This window comes from Rosa chinensis, chromosome 5 (genome assembly GCF_002994745.2).
Source record: "Rosa chinensis cultivar Old Blush chromosome 5, RchiOBHm-V2, whole genome shotgun sequence".
Classification (NCBI taxonomy): domain Eukaryota; kingdom Viridiplantae; phylum Streptophyta; class Magnoliopsida; order Rosales; family Rosaceae; genus Rosa; species Rosa chinensis.
Window position 1 is genome coordinate 67,947,978 of NC_037092.1, and position 12,716 is coordinate 67,960,693.

At 40.4% G+C, this 12,716-nt stretch overlaps 1 protein-coding gene across 6 annotated transcripts in view; it reads left to right on the top strand.

Annotated features, from left to right (window-relative positions):
- Window positions 1-571: 571 nt before the first annotated feature.
- LOC112163902 overlaps window positions 572-12,716 on the top strand; it is a 33,936-nt gene continuing 21,791 nt past the window's right edge. Inside the window, exons 1-11 of one of the 6 annotated variants that reach the window (XM_040506765.1) lie at window positions 572-765; window positions 906-986; window positions 1,133-1,448; window positions 1,551-1,618; window positions 3,104-3,377; window positions 3,475-3,585; window positions 3,670-3,777; window positions 3,872-3,953; window positions 4,063-4,184; window positions 8,858-9,006; window positions 12,542-12,685. The gene's annotated coding sequence lies outside the window, so the exon portion shown is untranslated. Of the gene's footprint in view, window positions 766-905; window positions 987-1,132; window positions 1,449-1,550; window positions 1,619-3,103; window positions 3,378-3,474; window positions 3,586-3,669; window positions 3,778-3,871; window positions 3,954-4,062; window positions 4,185-6,038; window positions 6,058-8,857; window positions 9,007-12,541; window positions 12,686-12,716 lie in introns of those variants that run through there. The other 5 variants (XM_040506766.1, XM_040506767.1, XM_040506768.1 and 2 more) reach the window with 5 other exon arrangements.

Below are 12,716 nucleotides of genomic sequence, written 5' to 3' on the forward strand. Positions count from 1 at the left end.
TAAACAAAAAGTGTATTTAATGCAATCTAATCATTCATTTATGTTGGTGCAAGTGCACGGCGGTGTTCTGAATAATCTCTCTAAAGAAAATATAATTTTGTTTTACTTAGAAAATGTTGAACAATCCTCACTAACTTTAATAACATCAACAAAACTGACTCAATTTTGTCCAAATCATTCTCGGGCCCAGGTCGTCACGTCAAAAAAGGGGGTTTTAATGCATTTCCTATAATTGTTTTTCAATTTTATTATGATGGTAAAATAGAAATTAAAATTTTATAAAAAATTATGAGAGGTTCAAATAATAGATTTTGAGGTATGAATAGAACTACCTATCTTTAATATACTCTGTGTATTTGTTCGGTAATTAATAAAAGCTATTTATTTGTGTATGTGGGTGTATGCGTGCACACATTATTTACTATATACTAATTCTTAGTTAACTGTTCATAGGCTTAGTAACAGTGCCGGCTCGAGCCGAGCCGGTTATGTGAAAATACCGTTTTGCCCTTCATTCTTTGCTTAATTGCAATTTGCTGTTTGTCCTAGGTATAAAAGCCGTTGGGGTCAGAGAAGCGATCTTTCTTTCTCTCTTTGTTCCTTCTCTTTGTTTTTGTCTCAGCTCTGCGTTTTTGGGTGAGATTTAGTAGATAATACAACGTGATATACATTTGGCCTAGGTATAAAAGGTCTTGGGGTGATTGACGCGAGCATTTCCCTCTTTGTTTCTCTCTTCGTTGTAAGCTGTCGTCTCCGTATCTGGAGGTATGTAGTTGTTGGGGTGCTGGGTTTTGCATGTTATTGTTTTATTCATGTTTATTCATGTCTGGTCGATTTGGTACCTATTTGTTGGGTTTGTGTGAAAGATTGTTGGGTATACGTCTGATTTAGTGTTTTTGTGACAGATTCTTGGGTGTGTGGCTGATTTGGGCGAAGAGACAGATTCTTTTGTGGCTGATTCTTGGGAGTTTCTACATGATTGAAGGGTGGGTACCGAAATTTCTGACTATGAAAGTTCGTGTTTTTAGTTGGTTCCTTTTTGCGTTAAGCTATTGATTTTGATTCTACATGTTGGGTCTCTGCAACCTGCTTTTTGCGAGCTAATCATTTACTATTTGGACCAATGATCAAGAATAAGGCTTGAAGCTTTACAAACATTGCAGCCTGGGGTGAGATTTTTGATATTTTTTTTTCCTATGGTATTGATTAACTTCTGCCTATTAATTTAGTTTGAAAATTGAAATGGGTTTTATTCGATTTGTTCATAATCTTCCTGGATTGTCAGATTTAGTTATCGATGAAAGGTTTATAGAGTCTGGGTTTGTTTTCATAGAGTTTGGGTTTCTATTTGATTAGCTCTGATGAAGACTTTTTCCTTTTGGGGTTTTGTTGTTTGTGGAGCAAAGAGAATAGGAGCTCTTGCTTGCTTGAAAGAAAAGAAGTGGAAGGTATTTGATCTATTTTGTTGTTTTCCTTTTTTTTTTTTTTTTTTGTTGCAATCTTAATTTTGTGGTTGAAATTTTTTTTGGGTTCTGTATTTGATGAATCAGGAATTGGAGACATCTATAGATCATCGCTGGATATAATTGTTTGTAATTAGAAAGGAATCTGTGCGAAGGTATTGGGTTTTTTTTTCCAATAAGATGAAATGTTAAGATGCAGAGTTTATTTGCTGTTTGCTTTAATGTGTGAATTTAATTGCTTTGTTCACTGCAGATAATTTACTTTGTTGAACACTCTTTTGTTCTGACTCAATCAAAATATTTAAAAAGGTGTAAGAGTGATATATATGGTTTAAGAGTATCTTTAGCAATGCTAGCCATTTTTTAGTCAAATTTTAGCTAAAGTAGCTAAAAAGTTATTTTAGCTAGCAACTTTAGAATTACGTCTGCATCAATGCTCTCTATTTTAGTTAGTTTTGAATTTATATTATTTTTTAAATGAAGATTAAATAGTTTAAATGTATTTATAAATTACATAAAATAACTTAAAAGGAATGTTTTAAATTATAGAGAGCCTTATCCCGCTCTCTATATTTAGGAGCGAGATAGCTAAAAGTTATAATAGAGAGCCACTTAGGAGTCTGGTGCAGCTACTAAAATAGATAAAAAGCTAAACATGCTCTCCAAAATAGTTAAGGAGCCAAAATAGAGAGTCTGCTAAAGATGCTCTAAGGTTATGAAACAAGGAAGAGGGTTAAGACTGCTCTTTTTGGTTGATCTCTTCTTTTCTGATGTTATAGTACTACTTTGCCTTTGTTTTTTCACCTTCTTTTTTGAAGCAGTAAAATGGAACTGAAAAGCTAAAAGTTATACATATCAGGATTTATTGCATACAATTAATTGCATAGAACTAAATTAGTAGTCAGATGGAAACATGTTATCCATTATACCCTGAGAAATTGCTTCGTTGCTCTAAAAGGGTTTGGACTTTTTTTCCTTTTTTTTTTTTTTTTTCAACTTGAATCAACTTTCATTCCTGATGTATACTTTATCATTGATTCCTGAATTCAACTTTACCTCTGAACTACGTACATGAACATATTATACACTCTTACTGACATTTGGATACACATTGAACTGTTTTATGTTCTGTGCCTTCAAATTGGCAAGACTCTTTTCTTTTTTTTTCGATCACAGCAAGACTCTTTTTTTGTACTTGAACCTTAAATGCAAACTCATTCAAATCCACTTACAATTATTTTATTTCAATGGGATCCTTATTTATGTACTTCTGCAGGTCCACTGTAGACAGTTGAATCATGGAAGTAAATTCCTTTCAAAAATATCAATCTATAAACAATGTCAACAATATTGAAACGAAGTGCCTTCACGACTTATACCTTCTCTTCTACTACAATTTCCCTCTCATTTTCAGCCTGAACAAAACATAGAGCATACATTGCTTCGTCACATATGACCGTATCAAATTACTTTCAAAATTAGAGTTCATGCATCCAGACTGTGGAGACCGAAAAAGTATAATAGTGACATATACGATGGCCTCCATTATCTGTTAGTCGACGAAGAGGCAAGCTTTTTACAATTACCATAATTGTTTCAAAACTCTTAACATAACTTTCTTCATTTCTAAGTTTGTGCAGGGACATGCTATTCACGGTTTAATTGAGGAATCTGCTTATCCTTACATGTCCAAGAAAATGGAAGAAGGACAGGTGTATGACATTACCAATTTCTATAACCGAAAACCTGTATAAAAATATAAACTTGCTGATCATGTGGTAGAACTGTGTTTCAATGAGTCAACAAAGTTTGAGCCTGTAATGGATGCATTCCCTCCAATCCCAGAACATTCATTTACCTTCCTTCATTTTGACAACTTGGAGGACCAGATGAGGACTCAGACAGTACTTAAGGGTATGTTTATCAGTTCTAAATAAACAACTTCTAAATTTATACATTATATTAAAAGTCAAATCATGCGAACAATTTTTATTTTTATTTTTTATGCAAGATGTTTACCGGTTTACGGTTGTATCAAATCACTCATACCAGAACATCAAGTTACTGTCAAAGACACTGGAAAATTGGAATCAAAATGTGAAATCTTTGTAGAAAATTTGAGGTACGTTATTTCCAGATTACTTGATCCATTACATTTATTCAATGCTTTGACAAGAAATTGAAAACTACCTTTTGAAAAATGCAGGAGGGAGGATATCAGAATTACCTTCTGGGGTGACATAGCTAGAGAGTTTGATATGGAAAGAGTTAAACAGTTATCCCCACCGGTGCTCGCTGTATTCACGGGTTTAAGGTTGGCCAAATTCCAAGTAAACATTAATTAAAAATAATGATACTGATTATTTTTACAGCTGACAACTACATATAATTATTGTTATAACTTACAGAATGGGTAACAGCAGCAACAACAGGCCATACATGCATCATGATCAATCCAGATATTCCAATAGCAAATGAATACAAAGCTGAGTGAGTCATTTTTATTACAACATTGCTGTATCAATCAAATCATTCATCTAAAGTTAAAATTCCAGCATTGGCATTTCAAAATATTAATCCCAGTGTAAACAAATTCCAGGTTCTCGAAATCAGGTGACAAAGTGAAAGGTACCTTTCAAACGGCCAACAACAGAAGAGATGATAGACAAAACAACAAAGTCGGTCTTTGAATTAAACACATTGGATCCAGATATATACATGGTATGATAAATGATTTTCATTTCTACCTTCCTCTAATTACATATTTGAATAAAAATATCTTACTTAAGTGTTTGCACTATACATAAAAAAGCTAAGTCAATGCACAATGCATTAATTACGTGAACAATTCATATATACGCTGCTAGATTTTCAATTAGGCTGAGTCAATGCAGAGAATTAAATTCATATCTCTAAATTTCGTATTTGGATATCTTCTTCAAAGTATTTACTTAAACTTCGGGCTGTGCCCTTTTTCTTTCTTTCTTTTCCTTCCTGCCTCTTCCATCTACACCAGTAGGGGCGGAGCCACATGGGGACCCAGTGGGTCCCGTGCTCCACTGATTTTTATATTTTTTTCAATTTCTGTATATAGAAACTTGTTTAAATAGCCTAGAGTATAGCAAGATTAGTGTCAGCCAACTTGGTGTAGTGGCAAGATATGCATTGATTTTGTAATTGGTCTCATGTTCGAATCATGGATGTTGGGAAAGTTATTTTTTTCATTTTTTTTCTTTCTTTTAGAGAACAATAATATATTTTTTCCTTATAGTTTTAAAAGTTAAAAATAAATTATATCTCCCTAATGAAAAATTATCTAATATCTAAAGTTATAAAGTTTATTAATAAAATACGTAATTTTGAGAAAAATATTAATATTACCTTAATTTTATTTTACTTTATTATTTTTTATTAAAATTTTGGTATATATTTAAATTCTAATTTTGTGCCCCACTTGATAAGAAATTCTGGCTCCGCCACTAACACCACCTTTGCATCACATGTAACTAACCATCTGCAATAGTAACCATGTAGGCGGATCATAAGGAAAATAATTTTTTTTTTCTTTTTCCCTTTATCCCATCTAAAACTTCAAAGATTATTCTTGGGTGAAATTTAAAATGATTGGAGGCCTGGCGAGATTGGAGTCCGTGACTCTAGTCTCTGACATGAATTCAAGGTTTTCCTCTTTAGTGGCAATCTAAGTTCATTAGATTACAGGTTAATATTTTAATTTCAGTGCTCTCTTCCAATTATGCGAAACTCTGAATAATCCTATAACCAAAGCTCCTTTATTGAATTTGTGTCAAATCTCTGTCTTCCCAAATTATAGAACCCTTTTTCTACAAGATTTCTAATCAAACACATCGTTTGATTTCACCAACCTTTTTTAGAATCCAATCAAATTACTGAGTTGTTATTGTCTTCCTCCAATCTCTTCGATTTCATATAGGAGATTCAATTTGATTCAGTAAACCCACAAACTACATAATGTAACGATTTTGGTTTGCTAAGTCATTTTCCTATTGTTTTTTAAGTTCAACTGCAAACTTGGTCGATGTTGGGCAATTGATTTAAGCTTTTTTATTTCAAGGATAAAATTGAATTTATAAAGCTAAAAAAACTGTACGAGATTCAAATTAAGTTTGGAGGTTTGAATATAACCACTCTTTCAACTATGGCCTAGAGGTAGAAAAGAAGGAAGAAGGAAAAGAAACGTGAAGAAAAATGAGGGACTAAATTATGATTGGATTTTTCTGATTACATTTTACAAAGTACTTTCTCTTCCTATACTAAAATAAAAATAACCAACACTTTTACTATATTACCCTTAACATGTAGTAGATGTTCGTTCGTGTGAGAAAGATAAGAGTGTGTTTGCATGAGAGAGAAAATGATAGAATTTAATTGACAGTGGGAATTTCATAATTTGGAGGAATTCTTTCATTTGGTATTATCAGATTGGAAATTTTAAATTTCTTTGTGGAAAAAAATGAAGGAAATCATTATTTAAATTCCCCACTTCAATTTCCATCAAAATAGGTGTCATTTAGTCGGCTTTTTCTCTCTTGCTAGGGTTTTCTCTAGCTAAGAAACTAATCAAGCTTGGCTTTGTAATGGCGGCGGCGAGGCTGTAGTTGTTGGAGGGAGCGGAAGAGGCCGTGAGCCTGGTAGGGGGCAGTGAAGCAATTCAAGATCCCTTCTTTTACTTGTGTGGTCGGTTACTGGCTCCGATGAGACCCGTAGGAATCTCGTCGTTCTAGGCGGCGATCTCTGGGGTATGGGGGCTCAAGGAGAGGGTTTTGATCCATGAAGAGGAAGCGGGGATTTATGTCTTCCAATTCAAAGACCAGGAGGAGAAGAACCGTGTTCTTAATGGCGGTCCATGGTTCTACAACAGGTCGATGATGGTGCTGGCGGACTACAATGGAATTAGTTAGTTGGAGGCGGTGTCTCTTCATTTTCTGGAACTCTGGGTGGCGGTGAAGGTGTTGTGAATTTTCATGTGCAATGAGCGAGCCTTAACCCTACTTGGAAATGCTTTGGGGGTTTTTGTTCGATATGATATGGTGGCGCTGCAGTGGAAAGATCCTATCCAAAGGATTCATCTGATCCACGACGTCCGCCGGAGGATGTGGGCTCATCGTAACTATTGCTTTTCGTCGGAGGTTTCGGTGATGTTGGAATTCAAATATGAAAAATGTCATGGTATCTGCACGGCGTGTGGTTTATTTGGGCACGGTGGTGGCAGTTGTGACAGAGGTTTGACGGAGGAGGTTTCGGCGTTGACGGCGTCGGTCATGGAGCCAATGATGGCTGGATTGGCGTCGGAATATGTTGGAATGGAGTCAGAGCATACTAGGCCAGGGTTGGAACTTGGAGCGGAGGCTGGGTTGTTGGTGTTTGAGTCGGAGCCGGCTATTTCGGTGATTCCGGATTCTTTGGCGGGAAACCCTAATTTCAAATTAGGGTTAACCTCTGGGCTGGAGTTGACCGGGCTGGGGCAGGCTGGGCTCGCAGAGAATGGGCCGGGCTTTACTGTTGCTAATGGCTTTGAGGTTGGAACTAGGTTTTCTCCTCCTTCTTTTAGGGAGCCAGCTAGGACTTTGGGCATTCGTAGGCTGAGAGAGGATGACTATGTGGAGATTGGCAAGCATTTAAAGCATGCGATTGTCCCACTGGTTGTGCAACCAGAAGCTCTTGTGGATGTCCCGGTTGCTTTTGTTGAGAAAGTGCCGAAGAAGAAGGGTAGGCCTAGTGGTCGACAGAACAAACCTAAGCCTGCAGTCTTGTCAGGTGATGTTGGTCCTATTGAGTAGGAGTCCCCTTCCCAGAAGGGCTAGGTTTTGGAGTCCTACACTACCCTACGTCAAGCATTGCTGGGATGGCTGCAGGGATGTACACCATTGGGTCTTAGGCATCTTTGCCTCCATGCCAGGTGTTTTGGTTTGGGTAGTGTAGTTTCTTTTGTTTTTTCTTTTTTCGGTTTTTTTGGTTGTTAGCTTTGGATAATGCTCTTAACCTTTCGGCCTTGGTCTTAGCTATTGCTGGTTGGTGAATAGCGATGCACACCACAGAGGTCTTTAGGCGTCAAAGTTTGTCAGTTCAATTGCTTTGATCGCAGCCAGTGAGGTCTAGGGGTCTTTAAGCTTTTGTCTTTTAGTAGTCGTTTGGTTTTGTTTTTTAGTTTCTCTGCTGAGCGCAGTTTGTTTGGGCATTGAGTTGTATTATGAGGGATTTTCGTATCCTTCTAGCTTGATCGGGTGAGGTCGTTGTTATTATTAATGGAACCTGATTTCGTTACCCTAAAAAAAAAAAAAAAAAAAAAAAAGGTGTCATTTAGAAATTCCTTTGTAGTATTCAATTTTTACTTCCAAAACAAGGCTTTTTTTCTATTTTATTTTTTTATTTGTTTTAAATTTTCTTAATTTATTACACATTTCAAATCTTAAATAGATATAAGCAAACAATATAAATTGCAATTAATAGAATTTTAGATTGATGGAGTTAAAGATTCAATTATTTATAAATTCCTACGGATTTTATAATTTTCTCATCCAAACGCACCCTAAGACTTGAACTCTTGTCAAGTGTAAGGAGTATATTTATTTATCGATCTATCTGTCTAAACCAAACCTCAAGACTTCAGCCATACTTGAAAATGCCTAATTTTCCAATCTATTCAAATTATTCAAATAAGTTGGACATAATTAAAATAAAATACACACACACACACACACACACACTAAATTGTTAGGAAATTAATCCCCCCCTCCACACAAGTACTAGTAGTAAAGATGGAAAGAAGAAATAACCAACCCAAGAAGACAATAAGATTTAACGAGATTCAGCTAAAATCCATGCCTACGTCCTCGGAGAGTTTCACCTTCACTATGACTCTATGAGAGAATTACACAAGTACAAGATACACACTACTTAAGTTTATACACAACTCCAGCACTCAAGTTTATACTCAACCCAAACCCTTGTATCCAATAGGATACCCCTTGTACACCCTCTCTCATCCTAGAAAATCACCCTACCCCAAAAGCTATACATACCCTTGAACATAACTCACTTTGATTTTATATCTTGAAGACTTTTAGAGTTGTTCTTGTCATCTTGCTTGCCTCCACACAAACTTCTTCTATTTATACCATTGATAAAAGCCTCTAGAGTCACTTCATCATGCTCGTTTATGAATCAACCACCCATCTCCCTCATTAATGCCATAGGAAGACAAAGGTCCAACATGAATTAACCATGCATGTATTCCTAATGTATTAACTTAACCATGCATTAATGCCTAATTCATGCACTTGACTATGCACCAAGTTTGAATTCATAAATAAACCATGAATACATAAACCATTAATACCATGCATTAATTTCAGGCAAAATATCTCCACCAAGGAGGAATAAGGAGGGATAGGCACCAAACCTAACATAAACTGCTTGATTGTAGTGACCCATGTGGGCAAGTGCAAGAGGTATGGCAGGATACCAAGTATACTGCAATCTCACATTGTTTGGGAGAAGCAAGGTAATGTGCTTTTTATATAGATATTCGGATCTCCAAAGTAAAACGTGTTTTAGGTGGAAGTGTGCTGATATGCTTAAATGTAGCATATGTCTATCTTGAGCTGTATAAACTATGTTAACAAGGGATATACCAAACTTCTTACTAGCTATTCTGAGAAAATCCACTTGCACTATTTTTCTCTCTTCGCTCTTCCATATTGAGAGTTGATGGCGCTTTTCCTCTCCCACCATGGGCTCTTTTTCCTCGAGCTCGTCTAATCCAAGTTTAGGTGCCTAGCTCTTCTTTCTCTTTCTTGTCTTTCCCTTTTTGTTGTGTTAATGCTCAAAGTCCGGCGGTAGCCGATCTTTCGTTTAACGCGGGTCCGGTGGGCAAACCGCTACTCTGAGGACTTGATGGCCTTCACTAACTGTCATACGAGAGACAAGGCGTCAAAGGGAGACTGCGTTGGGCGGTCTTCACTTCTCCGATGCCTAAGTCAGTCAATGCACATAGGCAGCATATCAATAAATGAGTAGTAAATGCGTAATTAATGAGGAGAGATGAGATGACCTTTTATAGGTGAGGAGAAGACTGATCTTCTTCTTGTTTTTGATGTGGGACTGATGTGCTTTGATTCCCAGCGTCTTGAGCTTCTGATGCTATCCTGGCGCGGCAGGTGGCGGCGCGTCACCAGTGACCTGGGGGTGATCCGGGGCTCAGGCGGTAGTCCGCCTGGCCATGCTTTGGTCGGTCACTCCTCTGGTGGGAGTTGGTACTTCTGGCGGTACAATGAGCGTGGCTCATTATAGCTAATTATGCTTGCAGATGCACATGTAGGTACAAGTCCCCCAAGTCCCCAGTCAAGGAGGGCAATCTTGGTTGGGGAGTTGATCGGCGGTATGAAGCGTTACCTCCGCTAGACTTGCAAAAGCATAATTAGCGTCAGTGCATTGTCAACCATGGATTTATTGAGCGAACGCTTTATACCCTTTAGGGTGGGCCCCTGCTAGGCCCGCCAGGGAGTCCCCCACTCCCTAGCCAAGACGGACCTCCGGATGGTCGGTAATTTGTTTATTGAGGGGGAGCTGCTCGGAGCAGAGGGTGTTGGGTAGCGAGCCCAATCTTTAGTACCCAGGTGACGGGGGTCAACGTACCTGATCAGGGTCGTCGTAGACTGTTGACAAGTCCCCGTGTCTAGTAGGGATGATCTGACCGTAACGCCGCGTGGCGGTCGTTGTCAGTAGGAGGCGTAGCCTCGGGATTCGCCGCTGGCGGATATCCCCCCGCTTGTTGTAGCAGGAACCAGCGTCGCATAGACGTGGTTGGCGATATTTTACTGAGCGGTGTTGCGCTCAGCAAAGTACGCGGTTTGCAAGATGGAAAGGGAGCTCTGCCGGCAGTGTTGCGTGTAGCAGAGGTTGCCTTTCCTGCCAGTTGACGAGCGGAAGTTTCGCTCGCGGGGTTTAACTCAGCGGGGACCTCGTCACTTGGAGGGTCACAAGTGAGAAGTTCCGCAAGCAGGGTTTCGTTCAACGGCGACTTCCTCACTTGGAAGGTGACAAGTGAGAAGTTCCGCTAGCGGGGTTTTGCTTAGCAGGGACTTCGTCACTCGTAAGGTGACAAGTGAGAAATTCCGCTAGCGGGGTTTCGCTCAGTAGGGACTTCGTCACTTGTAAGGTGACAAGTGAGAAATTCCGCTAGCGGGGTTTCGCTCAGCGGGGACTTCCTCACTTGGAAGGTGACAAGTGAGAAGTTCCGCTAGCGGGGTTTCGCTTAGCGGGGACTTCGTCACTCGTAAGGTGACAAGTGAGAAGTTCCGCTAGAGGGGTTTTGCTTAACGGGGACTTCGTCACTCGAAAGAGGACAAGTGAGAAGTTCCGCTGGCGGGGTTTTTCGCTCAACGGGGACTTCCGATGATTGGCAATCTCTTCCCAGCGGTTACCTCCTCTAGACGCATCGTCTGATGGTGGTCGACACGTGGGTAACCTCTAGAGGGTTAGCGTGTGGAGGCGTGTCTCCTCAGCGTAGTCGTCTCCTAGCCATTAATGTGAGAAATGATGGATTTTGTAACCGAGGCGACCCCTCGGTTAATCCGGAGAGTAAGTGGAGTCGTGGGACACGTGTACGGTTGGTATGTGATGTCGTTTTTTAGTGGACGGCCTGGAATTGTTTGACGTTGACGTAAAAGGGGGGGGGGGGGGGGGTTAGCCAGATTTGACACTTTGCTAAAGCTTCAAACTCCACTCTTCGTCTTCAAGCTCTGCTCGTCTGAGATTCGAGAAGAAAGTTGCGGCGGTCTCGTGGAGTTATCACATCTGGAGAGACGATGATCTTCTGCATCGAAGACAGGTGCTCATGATCTCATCCGAGACTTCATCCTTGAGGTTGGTACCCTGAACCTCATCCCTGTTTCATTGGATTTTTGCTATTGCCAGTTTCTGGGTTTTGGGTATTTTTTGTGTGACTGTTCTTGACGTTCTTGGGTATAATTGATATAGGGATAAGTTAGATCTTGTGTGAGCTGACTGATTTGGGTTTTAGGATTTGGGATGGCCGACGTCATAGAGATTTCAAGCAGTGAGGATTCCGGGTTCGAAGTGTCGTTCAGCGCTGCGGATAGAATTTTTATTGACTCGTTGCGTCCGTCTGCTTGTGCATGAACCTCACTGCTAGAACCGCTAGAGGTTGAGCCGCTACAAACCATACCCTGGGACGTAGCTATGGGTCGTGCTTTGCGTCCAGAGAGTTCTAGGGCAGGGGAGGCTGCCGCTGCCCAAAATATGCGTGATGAGCGGTTAGCGAGTAATAGTGCTGCCAGTGGTTCTGCTGACGGGGGAGAGGTGGCGGGGGAGGATGCTGAGTCAGCGTGGGTCCTCTAGGACGGCACCCCTGTTGACGAGGCGGGAGGTAGGATGACTGTTGTCGCCGTCAACCGGCTGAAGCGGATGTTTCGGTTGCTAGGCATAGTGAAGCTGCGTCTGTCGACTGTGGAGGAGAAGGCCTTGATTCTTCCAGCGGGGTTTGCCGCTGTGCACGAGGCGATATTCCGCCAGGGAGTGACTTTCCCGTTGGTACCAAACCTTCAAATTTTGGTGTGCGAGTTTGGCGTTGCCTTTGGGAAAATCTGCCCCAACATGTGGCTGTTGATGCTAGCGCTGAGCTCGGTATGGCGGTTGTCGGGTTGCGAGGGACCAACTGTGGCGGAGGTGCTGCACTTCTACGAATTGGTGTACGTGAAGCGCCAAGGTTGCAGAGGGCAGGTAAACTTGAGCCGCCGCCAGGGAGCGCCCAAGCTGATCGAGAACCTATGAGATTCCATGTCTTACTGGCGGGGGACCTTTTGTGTTGCCACGACGGGGTAGGAATATCAAGCGGGGTCCAACGAGGGGGAGTCGATGTTTAGGATTAAGTCAGAGTTTCAGCCTATCCGAGGTTGTTTGTCGGTCTCCGCTGAACATGACTGGCGGGTTTTTATATATATATATATATATATATATATATATATATATAGCCTTGTACTTTGTATTGACAATGACCCTTTTTTTTTTTTGTGCAGCGGGGTTGCGCTATAACCTGACTCGCGAAGAGAAGTGCCACGTGGCACGTATCAGAGGTTGCTGGCGGAATCGCAACTTGCTGGATTTTCGTCTCCTTACTGGGTGGGAGTTGTTGGTTGATCAACAACTGACTCGTGTTGTTGGTAAGCACTCTCCGCCATACCGCACCTTTGA